The sequence below is a fragment of the Anser anser genome, assembly GCF_964211835.1.
Source record: "Anser anser genome assembly, chromosome: 16".
Lineage (NCBI taxonomy): Eukaryota > Metazoa > Chordata > Aves > Anseriformes > Anatidae > Anser > Anser anser.
The window spans coordinates 9,211,160-9,226,461 of NC_139737.1; the positions used below are offsets into that span (position 1 = coordinate 9,211,160).

Below are 15,302 nucleotides of genomic sequence, written 5' to 3' on the forward strand. Positions count from 1 at the left end.
AGAGGAGTGCCAATGAGTCAGAGCGAAGCTTTTAGCTAGCTACTGACAGAACAGTTCCAAGAGGAGAACTTAGGGTAACACACTCACGGATACAAAGATTTTATGTGATAAGAGGAAAAAAGCTACTGGAAAACAACACGCACACCCATCTACTATCTGGAATATTTTGACTTTGAAGAACTATCATAAACACATCAGGCTTACCATACTACTGGTTGGATAGCTTTGTTTTTCACTGGAGAGGGAAATTAGTTCAGAAGAGCTCATTAGTTCACCAGATCTATATGTTGATTACACGCAAAGCGAATTTTATATTTGACTATTAAATTTGCAGAAGTCATGCATTAGGTACATTGTAACTGTAGAATGCCTATTAGGGACTCCTGTCTGAAGGAGCTCCAGAAAGCTCAAAGAGAAAGATGAAAAGTATGTAGACTAAGGCTCCAGGATAATAATTTTGCAATAGCAAAGTTTCATTCCCAGGAGCATTACTAGAAACACTGAAATTTTTCAGATATATAACAATAATTAACAAGAAAAGAATATGCAGTCTTGTAGTGCAATAAAAAAAAAAAAGCCAGTTCTCCCTTCCTATGGAAGTTCAAAGCCCTTCAAAGGCAATCAAGTCCAACAATTTGTAATCCACACATTTTGAGAAGAGGACACCAAAACTTTTGGTTTTGAAGTCAGTAATGTTAGGATCTTTCAGATCACGCTGGAATGGAAGTCTAAAATTATTCAAAGAGAACTCTGCCTAGAAGTGCTTCATTTTTAAAGCAATGCACTATTCTGCCCTTATTTGCAATCAACTGGTTATAGGGAACATGGAATTTCAACACCAAGATACATACATTAAAGTGGTTTGCTAGTTAACCGTCATACAATGCAGAGAAGGACAGTATACCTTCAATAGCAAAGCTCCACTGAAGAAGCATCTCATCAAATCCATTCCTGTCTAGAAATATGCAAAGGTCTCCTGAATTCAAGCAGAGCATCACTGGATATTTAAAATCTACAGCCATTTTACTCTTATTGAGTACTTTCTATTTACAATTTGCATTTCAATTTTCATTGTCACCATTACAAATTAGTTTCTTTCTATATTGTATTCAATTTTCCAATATTTTTGAGGTGTACTAAAAAGCCCACCCCTTATTTTTCCTTTTCTCAAAACTCACTCTGTAGTTTCATACAGCAATTGTATAAGCCCTAGATAGTGGTTAAAAATTGCATAAAACCATAACTCCTCATTCCAAAACCAGCTCAGTACAGGATACTTTACATCACCATTCTGCTACAAGCCAGCCTCCTGGACACAATGGAAACTACTACTACTGCAGAGCACAAACTGAATTTTATCTGTATATCCCCAGAACAACCAAGACATTTTATAGCCACCAATGTCTACTCACAGCAACTGTTTCAAGGATGTCAATAAGGGCTTCAGAGCAAAATCCAAATTACTCAATATAATGAGTGGTTCAGCTTTTAAAACATTAGTAACGAAGTATTTTAAGTTGACTTTTATGTATTATTCTTGCCTTCATCCTCTTTTACTCCCATGATACTAGTCAAACCGTTACACTGATCCCTATTTTTTGTATTCCAAGAAAGTCCCTGTCAAGGATATTATTAGTTCACTTTCTATATTTACTGCAGAATACTACAGAACCTCAGCTGAGGACACCTCAGACTGTTTTCTACTCCGATCTCACTCCATCAAGAGTTATAATCATCAGAGTTCAGTCTGAAAAAGCTTTTCTTCAAACAGCTCTGGTCAGAATAACATTAAGGACAGAAAATTCAGCTGTTACTTGCAAAATCTATGGAGACTTGAACTCACGTCCTAGCGCTTGAAACAGTAAGGTTTTGGAAACCCATCCAATTGCGAATAGACTTCAGCTGTTCACATTCCATAACCAGGCAAAAAAAATCACTGCAGACATGTCCGTAGTGCCCAACATGCTTATTATTCTCCGCGTGGAAACCAATTGCCCAGCTTCTTTGACAGTCTGGCTGCTCAGTCACATTTAAATGGACTGTTGAGGGCCTAGGAAAGCCTTTGAAGCACACCTCAGTGGAATTCACCACACACCCTCTTCCAGCCTTTTAAGTCAAGAAACTGGAAGAGTTCAGCCTTCACATACCTTCTGGGAATCCAAAAGGATTCCAACCTCACAAGAAGTCAAGTGCCATGAGTTTAAGCACAGCTCACCTTATGCACCCATAAGATGGCAGCAGTCCCACCCGCCCTTCTTTGCCAAATGCTTTGCAATCACAAGCGTAACCATGATTTGATGACCAAAATTACTGTACAAATACTTGGCCTCTGGAACTATTCATTTAACAATGAAGAAAAAATTATACCCAGCAGTATCACGTGAGCGCTCCTTGCCATGACTGTTTCTAAAGGTGAAGGAACAAAGCAATGCCTAACAGAAAAGCAATTTTAAGGAATCAAAAAATCTAAATCTTTACTTGGAATAGAAATCTGAAACCTGCAGAGCACACCAGGATTCAGGGTTGATCCCCATGACATTCAATTAGTTGGATAGCTCAGCGTGCCACTCGTTTTCCACAGCTGAACAGAAATTTACTATCAGGGAGACAGCTAAATTGCAAATAACAATAAAACTGTTTCCAATTAACGTATCATTCTTAACTTATCCGTATTAAGTGAATGTTTCTACAACAATTGGTCCATCATCATCACATCATGATTCTACGGACACGTTTCTTCCTCAGTCACCCCTATACCAACCTCATGTTTTTATATCCTGATCAGAAGTTGAATTTACATCCAGCAAGTTATCACCAATTCAGAACTATTTCAGAGCTCATTAGACTGAATTTTGGCAGAACCAAACTATTGCTTCATAAATTCACCTTCATCACGAGGCAGTTAAAACATCTTGTGGATTGTTAAAATTCCACTTCGTAAACTTCTGACAATTTTAGACACTAGGTGGTAATTTACACAATCACATTACAAGTTTGCATATACAAACAGCAATTCTGATTTCTTTTTAAAAACATTTATTTGCTACTTTGACAAGTAACTGTTTGCTACTGTTTGACAAGAATATTCTCACAAAGCAAACTAGGATTTTGTTTATAGTTTCTCAGCTACTTGTGTAGCTTACCATGCTGTTGTTGATTTGTATGAAATATTTCACTAGTGTATAAGAACCTACTGCCCCTCATTGTACGTTCAATTATATGTTGTTTGTGGATAATGAGAGGGTTTACAACACTTTTTCAATGTAATACGCTCTCTACCCTATAATGGATTTACAAACTCATAACTCTTGAAGAAAAACACACCATAATCTAGAAAGTTGAGCCTAACAATTTATAAAGGCTGTCTCAGTGGATGGAGAAACAAAAAGCTGCTAGTATTTCAGCTGATTTTTCCATGTAACCTGGGGTTAACTACTTCAAACTTCTCAAGACCAATGCTGCTACAAATTAACAGACCCCTATACCGTACTGGAGGCGCTGCTGCAACTTACAGACTAACAGAGATTGAAAGACAGATAGGTGAAGGAACAAGTGTTTTACTCACACCCTCTTAGCATAACTTGATAATCACGTACCTTGCTCAACCCTTCCACGTTTACTTTTTGCTAATTCGGTTATTAACATTTTAAATTTTATTGAGACAGTGCTGTGCTAGAATATTGTCAAGTTGTCTTGGGGCTTTTCTTGTTTTGTACCATAATTGCCAAAGGTGTTGCAGATAGAAGCTGGAGGGTCAAACAGCAAACAGACACTTCCCGGGGATAATCAAGTTTTTACCACAACTTGTGGTTTCTCCAATATAATGCAAATAAAAGGTAAGAAACTTCAATGTTTTAAGTAAGTTTCCTGTACCTTTAGGAGATCCAGACAGTGAAGATTTGGGTTTAGTTCTGAATAGGATATTTATGATGGAGAATGCCTAGAAGGAAAAACAGAGAGTTAGCATTTTGCTTCCTAAAGCTACAAAAAGATCTGTAGTAAATGTCTCACCACAGCATTAGTTTTTACCTCATCCTTTTGGATGACAGGAATTTGTATGACCATTAAATTCTTACTGACGGACTGCTCAACACAGCTATGACCTCCCAAGCAGGAATTCCAACCTGATCCCACAATTGTCTTTCACCACTCTTGCCTCAAACTTACGTGAGCTTTCTTACACAGAGTAGAATCTCACAGCACGCTTTGCAGGACTAAGAATTACTTGCAGTTCGTTTTTCTGCAGTAAGGCTTCCAGTGTTGCAGAAGTTCACTGTCTAAAAGCCCTCAAGATCAGCTACCGATATTAGACCTTGAGCTTAATTCACTAAAACACACCAAAACCAAGGCACCAACCTGAGAAACTTCAGCAGCTATTACCAGCAGAAAGTGGCTATCAATGTTACCTTCTGCCTACACGTCTGGTCTAACGGTGATTTCCCTCAGACATCTAAAAATCAATCTAGCTAAAAACATTTTAGAATAAAAACATTTCAGTACTAAATATGAAACCTGTCACTTGCACGGACTGTTCTAAATAGAAATCAATGTATTTTATTTTGCTTACAAATATAGCACAAAGCATTTAATCTTCCTTTTCCATGACTGAAGCCAACTGCATGCAGATGGCTAACAACATTGCTACCAGCAACAAAACGGGTAAGATCTCAACCTTGGTTAAGGTTAGAAGAGGAGTTAAATAAACATGGTCTTGAATTTACTTCAGTCGTTTCAAAGTCTTACAGTGAATCTTAGAACTGTAACCAGTTATCAGCAGTCCCTGAGAACGCGGGAGGACACAGAAGCCTGAAAAAGGCAAACCCCATGCCTATTTTTTAACTGGAAACTGAAGGTGGGAGACAAAAGGATTACAGTCCTATTAGTTTGACTTCTCTTCTAGAAGTGTTTCTGGAGGTTTCATTTATTAAAGCATCTGGAAAACAACGAAATGAATAACATTCCAGGCAGGATCAAAACCAAGTTGTATATAGACAACTAAACTTTCTCCTGCCATCCCTGGTGGTCAAACCAGGCTCAAAATGAATCACACAACCTCAGCAGGAACGAACACAAAGTTCTAGGCAGGCACTGCCTGCTGATCAGACACAGGACAGAAAAACCACCAAGTGACACCAGCAAACTGAGAAAGGAGTCACAACCAACATAACAGTGCATTACCTAAAACAAGCCAAAGCTGACAGGCTGTTTTAGAAAAAAGTCATCATCCTGAGATCCAGAAACTGAAAAATAGTAAGAGGAGTTCTCTGTGCTCAGTGTTAGGGAGACCTCAGCCAGAGCACTGCAGCTGTACTGTACTGGTGGCAGGCTTCGAGCCCGTTGTGGACCCAGTTAGCGAAATTAAAAAAAAAAAAAGGCAAGAAAAGTGGGAAAGTATTTTTTTTTTTTTTTTTAGAAAACATACACCCTGTAAAAGAAACCTTAAAGGTTTGGGCTTCTATATGCTGAAGAGGAGATGGCTGAATGGGGCCCGACAACCATCAGTCCTCAAGTACATAAAAGGGTTTTGGGTGGAAAAGATAACCTGTTCTCCATGCTTACAGGGACTGAACGAGACGTGCATCGAGAAAGTGCATTGAGAAAAAGCCTTCTGATGGTAATGATTGCAATGCACTGCACCACGTTGGGTGACAGAGGTGGCTTAGCTGTTGGTACGCTGTGATTGATAAACGTTCAGTTAGAATGAGGTTGGCATAACTGCCACCGCAGAGGGATGGACTACCACGCTTCTGGAAGTCCCTTCCAGCCCTGGATTCCCAGGGCTACGCATATGCCTCTGTCTACCTGACTGCAACAGAACGCTTCCTTCTCCCATCACTGAAGGGCATCTGCCCCACAGTTAAACAGCAGGTTTGGCAGAATGGGGGAGATCTCATGCCGGTTCTGCCACGGACTCTCTCTGATTGCTGACAGGCCAGCTGAAAACACAACAGAGACCAGATTCTCAAAGAAATTTGTTTTATTGATGGTCAGAACCAGAATATGGAAACATGTCCTGATCTCTCAGATGTGCACATTTGGAGGACCAGAAGTGACTATGTTCTCATTATGCTACCTATTACAAACTTGCACGTGCCTCCCATTAAAACATTCTTTGCATTTGTTCATGAACTACTGGCACCAGAGAGGGAGGGCTTTTTGTGGAATGGGAACAGAGTAGGATGAGAAACAGAACAGATACCTCATAAAATCGTCAAGACTCAGATTTGCAATTTCTTCTTCTCAAGCACTTCTTGAGATCACCGACTACAAATCATGTCATAGACAACATTCAAGGAAGTTTTACCTACCAGAAATGAGGTTTTAAACTAAACATTTTTTTTTCTGAAACTAGATGTTTAATAATGTATTGCATCTTTACAGTTGCTGCCCCTGCAGTTGCATAGCAAGGATGTTTAGGTTTTCCTCATCAATACCAAACCGTTCACAAAGCAGGAACGTTCGTTTACCCATTTCACAGATGGGGAACCAAAAAGTCAAGTCCTATCCCTGCAACAGGATGCAAGGGTCTGAGGTGGGGCCTAGGCACAACTGAACCAAGTAAGCGAACTGTGGAACAGCACAAGACTTACTACCTAGCCCCTTGCCACCTGCATTTTACACGCCCGGATCTCTATTGCCACCCAACGTCAGCCAACCCTCATTGGGTAAAAGCAAGGCAGCGCAGCAGCGCTCAGCTGCTGCTCAGGAGCTGTCCCTGTAGAGCAGGCGTGACAGATGAGCCTGATCCGCCCATGAGAAATCCGAAGTTACGGCCACATCACCAAGATAGACCGACTACTGGCCAGCACACCTAAACCTTCACCTGCTCTTCGCAGGCTGAGGGGGATAGCTGTGCATTTATTACCTAGACAAAACAGGGGTTAGAAAGGCTCCCTCCCTTTTCTTAAAAGAACTTAAAGTAGCTCCAATACTGTGGCTGAGCCTCTTTCTTTTGTTGCACACTCATTCTGGAGCATGAAGAATAAATTGCTACAAGTTCTAGCAGGTTTGTTGAGATGGCTCATTTCCTAACATAGATTTGAAAACCCCACATCACCAGTATCTTTGTAATATGTAGCAAAAATGTTAAAGCATTTGACTTCTGCAACAGTATTAAGAACAATACCTAACTATTTACAACTGAGAAATTCAAATAAATATGCGCTGCCAATCAAGATAAAAGAAACCTACATATTTTACAGACTTGAGGCTATTTACACAAAATATAAATCACTAGCTGAACAATGCTGCTTCTTAGACAAATCTTTTTCTATAGCGTTTGGGCAGGATATGGTACACCTCAAAGACAGCACTCACTGAAGAAAAGGATGATGTTCTTTCTGAGCACAGACAAGAAAAATCTTCAAGGACAGAAAACACTAAATATTAAGCAAAACAGCTCAGGAGCTAAGACACGGATTATTAATTAGAGAAGAGGTGACAAAAAGCTACAATTTGAAAGTAAAATTCAAAGGAAAAGAGGGAACTAGCAGATGTACACATAACCCAGTCAGTCCAAACATAACTCGAAAGAATAAAGCAGAAAGTAGAACGGCAATCACGAATAAATGCTTAGACACTCACTTCTAGCCAAAAGATATTTCACTTCTACTGTCAAAAGATATCTCACAGAATTTAATTATATATATATATTTTCTCCTGAAGTCGAACAGGTCAAAAAACCACAGCCACTAATTACAGTTAACACGGTAATCAATGCACAGATCTCCTCCATTGTTCCTGCTGCATCTTCAGGAACTTTAATAAAACAATCAACCCCCTGGCAAGGATTCCAGACAACGCAATTAAAAAACATTTTTCTGAAAGTTCATATGCCCTCAGAATAAAGTTGCTGTTTTTCAGTGAGCTCTGGAACACAAAGAGCAGCTTTCAGTTCTGCTCTGACTCCACACAATTACAGTTACATTACCCAGATCAGCTTCAACCTATGAATACTTCAGTTTTGCCCCAATATGCCCAATGCTTTGACTTGTACCGATGGTGGAAATGTGATTAACGATAAATATTGTGAAATTGTCAAGGAAAGAAAGAATGGCTGCTGAAAGCAATAATGAAGAATTGTAGCTCGCATGTGTCCTTTACGAAGCTTTGGAATGAAATTCTGATCTAACACCAGAGAACGGAACACGGAGTAAAAGAGCTCGGCCACCTACTCTGAAAACTTCCATCAGGATGTGACAGACCTCCAGTTACCTAACGACACGTAACGCCTCGGTGGTGAGCTAAACGCACACACTGCCGCGTGCCTCAGAGGATGCACGGGCACGTCCGAGCCCCCTTTCCCAGGCGACAGCCGCGGCCCCGGGAGGTGTCCGGAAGACCCCGGGCGCTTACCGAGCAAGGAGCCAAACCACAACGCTCCGGCGGTGCGGGCAGGGGCGCTCGGCGGTACGGCTGAGCGCGGGAGGTGAGGCTTTTACAGCGTCCCAGGGCAGGCAGGGGGCTTGCGCTCGGCTTCTATTAGCGCCACACGCGCGCACACACTCGCACGCACACCCCCGGCCCTTCCCGCTCCGCACGCCGCCCGCAGGCCCCTCGGCACCCCCCGGCCCCGGCAGCAGGCGGCTCCCAGCCCCCGGCCCCGGCCCCCCGGCGCAGGCACCGAGCCGAGCCCCGCGCCGAGGCCGGGCCGAGCCCCCCGCGGGGCTGCCGGGGGCGGTGGCGGCGCTCACCTGGCGGCCTGGGCTGCGGCTCCCGGCCGAGGGGCGCGGGCTGCGGGCGGCTCAGTCCATGGGCCGGCGGCGGGGGGCGCGGCGGGAGGCGGCGGGCACAGGGCAAACACTAAAGAGAATGAGCGGGGCCAGCTCCGGCCGGGGAGGAAGTGACGGCACGGCCGCCCGCGGGACGGAGGGGGGCGCAGCCAATCGGGGGAAGGCGAGCCCCCGTCCGGAGACGCCCCCCCGCGAGGGTCCCGCCAATAGGCTGCGGGCAACGCCGTTCGGCTCGGGGACTACGAGGCCCGGCGTGCCTCGCGGCGGAGCCGCGGGCGGCTTTGGGGAGGGAGGGGGCGGGGCGGGACTACAACTCCCGGCGTGCTCCGCGCCCCTCACGGGCCTCGGCGGCCGGGCAACATGGCGGCGGCGGGGAGGGAGCGGGGCCGGGCCCGTTACCCGTTACCTGCTGGGCTACCCGCAGGGCTACCCGCCGGTACGGGGCGCGGGGAGAGCCCCAGCGTGCTTAAAGAGCTCCCGTTTCAAAGCACAGGCGGGTGTGAGGGGGTGAAACCGTGCTGAGCCCGGGAAGAGGCGCGAGTAAACCCGTGACAGGAGGGGGGAAAAGCTGAGGGGTACGGAGCCGGCGCCGCCCGGCAAAAGGCACCGGCTGCACCAAACCGCCCCTGCTGGGCGCTGCAGCCCGGGACACGCTCACGTTCCGTCTCTCCGTCCAAATCCGACTGTGTTCGTCCTGAGGTGCGCGGGTAACGCCACCCGTGGTGGTTGTGCCCAGCCCAACCGGCCCCGCTGCTCGCTGACCGCGCACGGCTCAGCCGCAAGCCCCAGCCCGGTGTCGGTGAGTAACGGCCGCCACCTGCACCTCGGCCCCGGGTAGCTGGGGAGTGCTGCTGCCGGACTCCTGACATCACCTGGAGCAGAACCACGTACATCAAGTGAAGTCAAAAACCAGATACGAATGCACTTGTTTTGCATTAGGAAAGCAAAAGTTCCAAGGTGCTACTGCTGAAGTCTGTAATTTCAGATTTGTCATACAAATCGAGCCTTCAGCTATTGTTTTTTTTAATCCAGATAGCCTCGCCCTTCAGAGTGAAAACCACACAAGCAGCAGCACGCAGCTGACCGCTTCGCTTCTAAGGTGGCAGATGTTTCCCTTCCTGAGTCACTAGAGCAAAGTGCTCTGCAGGATTTAAGTAAGTGCTATCATTATGTTTAACTATTTTAACAATGCTTTCCTTGTCTTTATGAGTTCTTAAAGCAGCACAACTGCTTTTTGTAACAAATCAGCACTAGCCAAACAGCAAGAAAAACCACACTACAATATTAAATAGTCCCCACTTGTGCTAGAACAGATCAATCCCTTCTGTTATTAAAAGATACTACGAGAACTTTTTGATTTAGAAATATTTTATCTTTCTTAATAGGTAAAAATACATTTTAAATTACAAGGTTGCACTTTAAACCCCATGGCATCATTAAATCGCAAGTCAGTAATTTCTGCCATTGTTCAGCGAAAAAAAAAAAAGAAAAAAGAAGTGGCATCCAGCCCACATTTACTAACCAAATACATGTAACTTAAATTCTACAGTAAATGCAAAGTCTTCATATTTAGAGGGTAGAATCACAACTACAACACTGCAGCAAAACCAAACAAGAAATAAAAACCAATATATCTAAAGCTCCATATCCATTTCTGTATTTAACACTGGTATGGATACCAAAGATACCATGAAGAAAATACATCATACACATAAAATCAATTGACAATATAGCATTTAAAAGACATTCTCCAGTATGTAAGTATATAGATATATATCCCATATCACATTTAAACACCTATTCATATGCTCTTGTGGTCTGTTGCATAATGATACGTGCTGTTAGATCCTTTAATTATCCCAAGCCAGCAACAGTTACATTTCAGGAGGAAATGAAATTTCAACTGTTGTGCAATTGTTACTGCAAAGGCTCAATGTTGTCTGTAACAGAAACATTTGTACAGTTATTTTTGTAGAAAGTTAGGTGGAGATAGGGAAATACAAAGCTAACTTTTTTTCCATACTGAATTTCATTAAAAATTCTGGTTTATGTTCTCTCAACCCCCCCTCCATTGCCCCTTCCCCAGTCCCTCAGAAAATTGTGAATGTCTGGATAAGTGTAAAATTGCTATGATTGGGACAAAAAGCATCTGCAGCCAAATTACAAACTTGAATATAATTTTAATCAAATACGTATGTAATTCAAAAGTCTGAGAAACCCTTGGTGCAATACCTCAAATATCCACTGTTTTTGTCCTCTCATTTGAAGGATATGTACTCCTCTATTATGTGCACGATTATTACTTGTTGAAAAATGTTACAAAAGACTTTTCTGTTCTTATTTATGCAACAGTTTAAACAGAACAAGGACAGAGACCTATTTCTAGCTAACAATTTGTAAAATATTTGAGCCTTTCATTTTCTTGTATGAAAGCAGTACTGTAATTACTTATTTTCAGATGTTCACCTAGAAATCTGATATTTATTATTAATATATTTTGTTACTTACTTTGAAATATCTCTTACATCAGACACAAAACCAGAGTGTGAATTTCTCTTCACAGCTTTTGGAAAGGAAAACTTTTTACAAGGAAGCTAAATATATGAACTAGCTGTGCTAAAACCCCTTTCATTCTGCTTTTCTGACTCATTTGTAACAAAATATTTTTTTCACTTTCTATTCCTTTAAGATTCATTTCTTCACAACAATAAAGTATTTACTTCTATTTTCATCTTGAATACAATACATTAAGTCCAGCATAAGCTTTGACCTTGCATGAATTAGATTATTCTGAGAGAAAATGTTTAGGCCTGTAGTCACGTTGCAACTAGCTGTCAACAGAAGTCACGAAGCTTTTTACGTACTAGCTGGTACCTACTATTATAGCCAGTATTCCCTAGGAATACCTCAGATCTCTCCTAAATTATGTGAAAGGCAATAATTGCTTCATTTAAATAAGTAAGGGTAGAAAGCCAAGGGAAAATAAAGTATCTATTCTGCTTTTCAAGTTTTTTTTTCCCTCTCACCTACTTTTTGGCTGATAGAATCAACAAAGCACTTAACAGTTATTAAAAAAAAACACAGTTATTTCTATGAAGGAAAGATTAAGGTGTTTTAAGACAACAATCAAGGTTTGACATGGGGAGCTTTGGGACAAGAAAACTGACATGCTGTTTTGGAGCATGGTGTATAGCTGCACCCACACCAGCACTCCACTAGTAGTGTGTGCTGCCTGGCAGAGGCAGCATGGTTTGTCAGGTGAAACAATTTACTCCAACAGATACAGCTGGATGCCTGGACCTCCATACTGCTACAGACTGTTTTTATTATCCAAGCTAGTGCAGGTATATACATATATATATATATATATGCCGCACTGCAGGAAACGCACCTTTATTCTTCTAAAGTTTTTTCAAAATGTTTTCAAATTGATTCACCAGCATTTTAGCAGCACTTTTGACAGCATGAAGCATGCAGTCTCAGGACAGATACAGACCACTCTTCTTTTACAAGAAGGAGCGAACTTCAGGGAAGGGGGAAGAACTGTAAACAAATAGATTGCTGTGAACAGCTGAGCTGGAATCTCACACAATGCCTTGTGGTTATTTTGTCCTCGTGAAAGACAGTATAAAGACATGCTCTGACAGCTTTAGTCTGGCCCGTCCTTCTTGACAATATTACAGGAAAGCTGTTCTTGATGAAAGCTCATGGAATGAGTACAGAAGTACATTTAACAGTCAAAGAAGTACAGCTTGATGGAAGGCACCTTCAAACAAGCTACTGAGAGCCTAAAGAAAACCAAGTTTTCTGAAAGCATAAGTCAAAATAACTGAAAGAATATGCTCTGGCCTCGTCACTTAATTTTTAGAATAAAATGTCTGGCTTGCTGAAAGGATGACTCCTATATTAGCACACGTTTATATGAAGAGACAAAGAAATAGGACTTTGCTTTAGTACATGCTGCCACCATTGCAGGAATGCTGGTAACATCATGGTCCATTCATGACCCATGAAAACAACATGTGTTGGTCTTGAAGGTTGTTTGTTGTTTAAACCAAGAATAACTTTTTTTTTTCCCATTATAGAAGACTCAGAATATTATTTAGAGATAGATCACCACAGGTCAGTAGGATCAAAATAAGGACAGTAGGTGAGAATTCTGTGGTTCCAAAAGGTCCTGAAACAGATGTCCCTTTACACATTTCATGTTCAAAAAGGAGCAAGTAATCCCTTTTCCTTTGAATATGAATAAACTTCTACCGTTATCAATTGCAAGGGAGAAGTGTCTGTTTACTTTCAGAAGAGGATCTCAGGTGATGTGCAGGAGTTAATTGTCTGAAACTGAATTAGATGCTCACAGGTCCTTGCAAGATCGAGGTGACAGCAGGTGTTTCCAGTCTGAGCTTTCTAAAGGAAGAACTGGTCCAACTGTGTAACAAAGAATACACTGAAGGGTGGCTTAAAGAAGTTCAGCCATCTCGTGGAAACTGTTACCACATTGCTTGCATCGGTTTTCATTAAAATTAGCAGATAAATCTGGTTAGATAAATTCAGGAACATAACCGTCTCCTGAAGATTGAGGATTGGAGGTGTCAGAAGCAGCAATAAGGTCTCCACCTGAATAAAGATGAGGGCACTGCCAATAACATTCGCCTGTACTCTGAAGCACAAATGCATTTTCTTGCCGGCACTACACTTGAAATTTTCATTTCCCTGAAAGGGTAAGTGCTCTATACAAACACTCACATGCCTTATGGAATCTGCCAAATACATCAGGACTAAATAACATCACTAACAGTGCCATGGCCACAGCCGTGTCTACAAAGTCTAAGATAATAAACTGTGAGTGAACTGAAGGACAGTTATGCCACTAATAGTTGTTGATCTGAAGTAACTTAGGCACTTATTCACACGCAATATCTGTCCAACAACAAAGAGTCACGCCTTGCAAGAAGTGCAAGATAGTGAATGTAAGATTCACTGATAAACTTCTACTCAAAAGAGCCCATTTCCTTGGCTGCCTCTCAAAAAGGTTTTGGCTTGGTGCAGTAAATCTTGTCCAGGTCCATCTACAGTCTGTACCGGTAAGAAACATCTGTTCACTCACTTCACATACCTCAGCAATCTGTCCCCTAAAGAAATCTTGCTTAGGACTACAGAACTACGACGATCTAATACAATGAGCCCCTTAGTACTGCATTGCATTGAGCCCCATTCTAACACAAGGTTATCTAGCACACATACGTCGGCTGTCTACTTGACTAGATGCAAAGGTAGCATGTCAAATTACTGTTACATGAACACCATTACCGATTTAATTTTGATCCTCTGATGTTGACATCAAAAAAATAACTGTCCTCCCTCTTATCCAAGAAAAAGACAAAGTTGTAGAGCAGGCAGTTATCTGAGTAGCGTTTTGGCTTGCAGGTTATGAATGACCACAGCTCAGTTAACATTGACATTCGAGGTAGGCATTCAGTTCCTTGCAGACATCACACACATCTCCCCTGTGGTTTCAGCCTGTCTAGTGAAATCTACTCTACAAGGTGCTTCTGCAAACTTGCAACACTCACAGTCTTACCAGCATTAAGGCAAACGCTTTTCACGATCACCACCGTATTATTTCACTCTTGAGAACTGCTTTCACTTTACACCTATGAACAAAGAGGGTCTGACACTGCACCAGAGTCAAGAAAACATGTTGATGCTGACTTATTTAATACATTTTTAGGCACTTAAGCAGTTTCCATTGTCTGACAAGTAACTCATTTCTTCACACATTAAAAGATACAGCCAGCATGCATTTATGCATGGCAGCCACAGATAAAGTTCTTAAAGAAGAACTGAAAAAAAAGACAGCTGATTCTGCCTTGTGTTTTACCTTCAGTAAAATCAGTAACTTTCTTGATGCAATGCTCAGCTTCAACAAGCATTGTAACTGTAAAACCCCAAAACTGATTCAAGTAATCTGCAGAATCTCTGTGGTCAAGTAACTTAAAACAAAACAAAACCAACATCTGCCATGTATAACATTGCTTAGTATCATGTAAGTCTGACACATTGCTCTTACTCAGAGTTTTTCAGTCTCTACAACTAAATTTATCTATATCCCTGCAGTACTCGTGCTCTAACAGCCTACAGTTTAGCAGTTCGGTGTCCAGGCCATCTGAGAACTCAGTAAGGCTCAGGCACTTATCCAGTCTCTTTTACGCAACCATAACTGTAACGTAAACTGATGCACTTAGAATTCAAGGCTACCACACCTAATCAGCATATTCATTAAGACAGGGAGAACATCCTAGTTAAACAGAAGAAAAAAAGTCACTGCTTCACTTGTAATAATACATCACTAAAAATCCACTTGGGAAACTGATGTCTACTCTAAGAGGGTACCAGTACATGCTTTTACTGCATGACTCGGACATGTCTTGTCCGAAGAGAATGGCTGCACCTGTTGATGAATATCAGAAGAGTAATAGCAGCTTTGGATCTTCTGCCAAAGTTTTAGATTTGCTCTGCATGATCCTACAACGTATTTAAGCTATTACTTAAGGTAAAGAAAAATCCGTA

The 15,302-nt window shown here is 42.0% G+C and overlaps 1 protein-coding gene and 1 long non-coding RNA gene across 18 annotated transcripts in view; one reads left to right on the top strand and one right to left on the bottom strand.

Moving 5' to 3' along the window:
* The window catches only part of STAU1 (staufen double-stranded RNA binding protein 1), a 30,615-nt gene extending 21,753 nt beyond the window's left edge, over positions 1-8,862 (bottom strand). For 6 of the 17 annotated variants that reach the window (XM_083802204.1, XM_083802200.1, XM_083802203.1 and 3 more), the window contains exons 1-2: positions 8,694-8,840; positions 3,874-3,940 (exon numbers count right to left, since the gene is read on the bottom strand). The gene's annotated coding sequence lies outside the window, so the exon portion shown is untranslated. Of the gene's footprint in view, positions 1-3,873; positions 3,941-8,355; positions 8,608-8,693 lie in introns of those variants that run through there. The other 11 variants (XM_083802201.1, XM_083802198.1, XM_083802210.1 and 8 more) reach the window with 5 other exon arrangements.
* A 136-nt stretch (positions 8,863-8,998) lies between these two features.
* LOC310882861 lies at positions 8,999-15,267 on the top strand. Its single transcript, XR_014573203.1, has 3 exons — positions 8,999-9,531; positions 9,765-9,886; positions 12,013-15,267. It is a non-coding gene; the product is annotated as an uncharacterized lncRNA (long non-coding RNA).
* Positions 15,268-15,302: the final 35 nt, after the last annotated feature.